The sequence below is a fragment of the Peromyscus eremicus genome, chromosome X, assembly GCF_949786415.1.
Source record: "Peromyscus eremicus chromosome X, PerEre_H2_v1, whole genome shotgun sequence".
Lineage (NCBI taxonomy): Eukaryota > Metazoa > Chordata > Mammalia > Rodentia > Cricetidae > Peromyscus > Peromyscus eremicus.
In genome coordinates, this window is record NC_081439.1 from 47,946,209 (window position 1) to 47,952,709 (window position 6,501).

Below are 6,501 nucleotides of genomic sequence, written 5' to 3' on the forward strand. Positions count from 1 at the left end.
ATAGCCAGAACCTGGAAACAAACTAGATGTCCCTCAACAGAAGAATGGATAAAGAAGATATGATACATTTACACAGTAAAATATTACTCAGCTGTTAAAAAAATGACATCATTAAATTGGCTGTCAAATGGATGGTACTAGAAAAAAATCATCCTGAATGAAGTGATCCAGACCCAGAAAGACAAACATGGTATATACTCACTTATTAGTGGATATTAACTGTTACGTAAATGATAATCATGTTAAAATCCACAAACCAAGAAAGCCTAAGTAACAAGGAGGGCTCTAAGGGGGACACATGGATCTCCCTGGGAAGAGGAAATAGAATAGATTTTGCATGTGGACTTGGGGAAGGTGGGGATGGGAATAGGAGGGATGGGGGGAGATGGAAAAGAGAGAGTAGTAGATGGTATGACTGAAATTAGAGGGCATTTGGGGATGTAGAAACCTAGTGCAATGGAAACTCCAAAGAATCTATAAGAGTGATCGTAGCAAGGACTCCTAATAACAGGATTTGGAACCTGAACTGGCCATCCTCTGTAACCAGGAAAGGCTTCCAAAGGTGGGACTGGGACACCAACCCACCCACAAAACTTTTGGCCTATAATCTATCCCACCTTCAAGATATACTAGGACAATGGAGGCACAGAACTTGTCGGAGTAACCAGCCAATGAGTGGTCTAACTTGAGCCCCACACCATGAGAGGGAGCCCATAACTGACACTATCTGGATGACCAGAAATTGGAGGCTGGGTAGCCCAGAGATCTATGATAAAATATTTTAAAAGTTATGAAGAAATAACTATGTATTCAATAAATGCTTTATGTATTCAAGAAATACATAAAGCATTTTTAAATGCTCACAACAGACAAAATGGAAAGGAAATCAGAGATGTTCTGAATTAGAAATCAATTTAGAATTAATATGGTTCATACACCTTGCTCTACAGCTGAGGAAACGGGGACAGAAAGGTGAATGGCTTTCCTATGTTTTACAGCCTTGTACCAACTCTAAAAAAAAAGTTCCACTGCACTGTGAATGCCTCTTGATTCTAACCCCCAATCATATGGCAATTTCAGAACCTTGGGGAAATTGAGTTTAGGAATTTTAAATCAAAAAAACAGCCTGACACTTAGTAAGAGTTCAACATATGAAAATCACAAAGAGCTAAATGATGTAATGATCTCACAGCTAGTCCAAGGAGCTCTCTATAAACATGGGCTCAATTCCAAAATTGCACCCTTATGCTCTTCCTCTGAAATACAGCAAAAAAAACTAAAGTAGACACAATTTTGGAAGTGGGGAGGATAGATGCATTCTTATTGGCAATCAGAGATAAAAAGAACTTTGTTAAAGCCTTAGATTTCTTTTCTGTGCCAAGCACTCCTAATGGAAAAAAATGTGCACAGCTGAGATGAAAATCCTCTAGAATTATGCATTCAGTTTATTGCTATAAACCAACCACCGCAAAACTCAGTGGCTTAAAACAACAACAATTTATCACTTCACACAATTCTATACATTGACTATGTAGTTCTTCTGCTGATCTCCATAGGACTGATATTTGATGAGCAGCACAGCTATGGACTGGTTCAGCCAGAACACATGACATAGCTAACTTGTCCCTCCTTGTGGCTCTTAATATAAGCCCTCCTTATACAATGATAGTCCAGGGCAGCACATGAAGAGAATGGAGGTTGTGGAAGCCCCATACCACATACTATTATCAAGTAAAGTTATATGGGCAACTCATACTCAATTTTTTGATGGAAAAAAAAGCAAAATTCTGTGCCATCCTTTTCTTTTTTATGAATAGACACATATTGTATATATTTTTCAAGTAAAAAGTCTTTATTGATCTATTTACTTAAAACCATATATCATTAGCCAAATTTCCTGCTTATACAGCTGTTCTCCTTGCCTGTGACATTTTTCCAACTGTCATGCAATAATCACATATGAGGGCCCCTTTACTGGCTACACAGCTCTAACAAAACACAATAATACAAACTATCTCTCGAAAGATAAGAAAGGCTCTCCCCAAGTATTTGGTCAACAACCACTACAACTGCCCAGAATTTTACATTCATCTCCCCTTAATTCTCAGATTACTCCACCCTTTCAACCTACTAATAGCAACTCTGATCTGTGTTCAACTATCTAGTTTTCTGATATAGCTGAAATGAGAATCCTCTGAAATTGTACAACTAAATACTTCAACTGCACCTAACTTATTATTTTATTCTACAGAAGTACTGTATTTGCTTTGTTGTGATTGTCAAGTGTCAATAACCTTCCTAAACAAGATGCTTCTTCATCCCAAGATGTTTCAAACCTCAGCATAATCAAAAATATAACCAAAGAAAAGTGTTAAGAGTTTTTCAATCTACAAGATTTGAGATTTGAATCTCAAAAGGGGTTGTCATTTTTTTAAAGGAAAAAAACTTTAGGTGAAGATCTTTTTATACATGAATTATAAACAGAAAGCTCAGGTATAAAAAATGGATAGATATGATGGTGTTTTTTTTTTTTTTTTTGCTATGGTTTTAGTTTGGGGGACTTTGGGTTTGGTTTGGTCTTGAGATTGTCTTTCTTAGTCCAGGCTGGCCTTAAACTTGACATGCCCCCATCTCAGCTTCCTAGCTATTGGGGTTGCAGGTATCCCTATACTAAATGGAAGACTTACTGACATACCACACTGAGGACGTAATTAAAATATAACAACCATATATAGTGTTTACTAAGTACCAAGTGCCATTCTAAGTATTTTACATGACTTAAGTCATTTGATACTATTTTAGGATGAGGAGAATAATGTACAAAATAGCTATAACAGAAATCAATGTTAGTTTCTAAGCAGCAGAGCCAGTTTTTGAACCAAAGCATCCCTCTCTTCAGGATCTAACTCCCTAATCACTGAGTTCTACAGAAGACTGGAAAAACATGAGAAAATATTTATGAGGGAAATTTAATATCTTGAGCAGGTTAAGTTTACTTGGAAATAAAAAAAAGAAAGATAAAACTATACTAGACAAGGTCTGTGAACAGACAATCCACAAGAAAAAAATATAAAATGAGCTACAAAAGATGAGAGCGATTGACTACTAGCCAATATAGCAAAGACAAACAAAATGATCATGTCTATTGGTATTGTGTGCCTGTTTGTTGAAAGATAAATTGTTTATATGCTCTTCCAAAGTGATTTGAATATGTACATATATTCAATTTTAAGTATTTAAATATGCATACAGTTTTAGCCAATTTTACTTGTAGTAATTTTCCCATAAAAAAAATCAGATAAGGGGTAGGTGTGGTGGTACACACTTCTAATCCCAACACTCAGGAAGCACAGGCAAGCAGATCTTCATGAGTTCAAGGCCAGCCTGGGCTACATACCAAGTTCCAGGCAAGCAGATCTACACAGTGAGACCCATCTCAAAAACAAACAAATAAACAAAACCAGAAAGAATCAGATGAGAACTTGTAGTTGTAGGCTAATGAAACTTATTAAACCATTGTTTAATAGTATTTGCCAAAATATGACAAAATAAAAGACATATCTTTCCATTTAATGACATAGAAAAATAATCATAAGATACTGTTAAGGAAAACAGTAGGTTTATAAAACTGCATAAGTAGTATAATCCCAGTTATAAATTTTACATATATATTGTATATGCTTACACATTATATACACTCTTTAAGTGTTTAGAAACTTTTAAAACTTTTATAAATGTTATATTTTAGTTTCCATATTACTTATCATATATTCATATATCACTTTTCTAATCTTGTAAAACACCAGTAGCCTCATTTCTAGAAGTTTAGAGAACTGAAACCTTTCTTATATAACATGATTCCTTCAAAGAAGATCTTAACAAGGAGCCCTTTTGTTCCCTATCTCAGTAAACACTTACATGACTGATTTTGATAGAAATACGGGGAGCACATGAACTGTTACCCAGTAAGGGCTGCTCATGATCATCGGGTCATGACTTCATGACCTCTAACACCATATCCCCTACTTGGTCTGCTTTCTAATCACCAGTCATCTGAGAGCTGAAGATAAACATAGATATGACAAATCACAGCTGCCCAGAGCTCATCAGCCAATTCAATTCAGGAGATAAAATCAGCGCAGTAATATATACTTTAAAATGGGTTTGGAGGGAGACAATGAGAGCCCAAGAAAAGTCACTTCATAAGTGCAGGCAATTAGCAGTCACCACATTGCAGGCCTTCTTAAGCAAAGATGTCACATGTTTAGAGCCAGGGACAGTGAGAAGCTGCAGAGTGTCTTCACCTGCTGACTGATGAAAATGACTGACGCTGGGGCGCCAGCTGAAAAATCAATTATTCACATCTACTAGGCAGCTGCCCCCTACACAGCAAGCAGCAGCAGGTCGCAGGAAGGGGAGATTGTTGTGGTTTGTTGTTAACATGCACTATCCATTTCTCTGGACTTGGAGCTCAACAACAGCAAAATCAATAGGCTGCTCCAAACCAAAAAAAAAAAAAAAAAAAAAAAAAGAGGTTGAGCACCACCTGCATAACAACTAACAATGCTGCCATGTACTAATGGCAATCGGTCCTTATCTCACCACCGTTCTCTTCCATATTAGATGTCTATTGTATCTCCTAAAGCGATAAGAACCCAGAGGTTTGTGACATTCCTAATTGCTAAATTACTTCTGCTAAAAAAGTAATAATGGACTATAATAGGCCCATTAGCTGCTTTTCATTATTTCATCCATGTCCTCTCAGTGTCTTATGTCCTGTTGGCTCAAAAAGTCCTCTTTATGTATGTAAGGCTGTCTTTTCAAAGACCAAGCATGATTAGGTTAAGAAGCTCCAAAAACACATGATCAAGGAACTATAAATCTTCTTTAGTCAGATTATTTATGTTTGGAGTGCATTTTAGAAAAGTGTTTATTTGTATGGTTCTAATGTCTGCTGATACTTATAAATAAAACACCTTGTGGGAAAATGTTGGGATACAAAATAGTACAGACATTTTATAAAACCATTTGGTATTTTCTCATAGGTATAACCTCACCATGTTATTGGCATCTCACTCCCAGATGAAATGAAAATTAATGTTCACATAAAAACCTGAGCATGGCTGATGACAGTAGTTTTATTAATAATATCTCCAAAGTGTAAATAACTAAATTTTCCCTCTCTAGTGGATAGGGGAATGGATAAAATATTGTGCATAAGCAGATTATAATATTGGTCAGTAATAACTAGGAAAAAACTCCTGATACAGACAAATGGATGAATGAATCTAATATATTAGCCCAGCAGTTCTAATATAGGGGTCGTTACCCCTTTGGCAAACCTCTATCTCCAAATATATTTCCATTACGATTCATGACAGTAGCAAAATTACATTTATGAAGTAGCAACAAAAATAATTTTATGGTTGGGGGTCACCACACTATGAGTAACTGTATGAAAGGGTTGTAGCTCTAGGAAGATTGAGAACCACTGTACTAGACTAAGAGATGAAGGGCAGACTCAAAAGATACATATTCTCTGATTCCACTTACATGACATTCTTGATAAGCCAAAATTATAAGAATGGAAAAGAGACTATTGCTTAACAGGCAATGCAGGCCTGGGCAGTAAGAGGCAGAGTACAAATGGGCAGCTGGCAGGAGCTATTTAAAACAAAACTGTTTTGTGTCTTTATTGTGGTGGATGTTTATGATTGTATGTGTTTGTGAAACTCCACAGAGATATAGCCTAGCAAAGCAAATTTTACTATATATAAAGTATACTTCAGTTTTCTTAATTGAAAAAAAAAAAACTAAGGTAGGTAAAAGAACTCCAGGAATGCTCACTTTGGCAGGACATATACTAAAATTGGAAAGATTATACAAATTAGTATGGCCCTTGTGCAAGCATGACATGCAAATTCATGAATCTTCATATTTTTAAAAGGAACTCAAGGAATTCATCTACAGCACTAAACTACTTTATTGCTCATCCCAGTACATTTAGCTTGTGTTTCATCATCTTTACTTAGCCTCATTCTCCCTGTCACATCTGCAGCTGGAGCAGACAGGATGCTCCAGAATGTATTTCTCATTGCAGACCTCTATTGCTGTGGACAGAACGTCCAGCCAGGACCTAGAGAAAAAAATTAATAATTCATGGCTGTTCAAGTTTTAAAGACTTTCCCCCTAAGAACTTCCTGAAAAAGTTAGAAAAATACAGGCAGATCTGTGGTGTAGAGTGATGGGCAAAATTTTGGGAATTGGGTGGAATTTTACCAAATTTGTCATTGCTTCCACAGAATGATCTTCAACAAATGCTTCACATTTTCTATCATCAAGGTCTCTGGAGGGAAAAAAACAACAAAACCCATGTCAAATGATTCAAGGGACTTCTAAAAGTGTGGGCACAATGAAGAAATTCACAGGAACTAATGAAACACCAGACATTAGCAACAATAGGAATCCTTTAACGCAATGGTGATGGTACTTGAGGATGAA

General features: G+C 36.3%; 1 pseudogene; it reads left to right on the forward strand.

Moving 5' to 3' along the window:
- Positions 1-5,841: 5,841 nt before the first annotated feature.
- On the forward strand, positions 5,842-5,942 carry LOC131900275 (U6 spliceosomal RNA; annotated as a pseudogene).
- Positions 5,943-6,501: the final 559 nt, after the last annotated feature.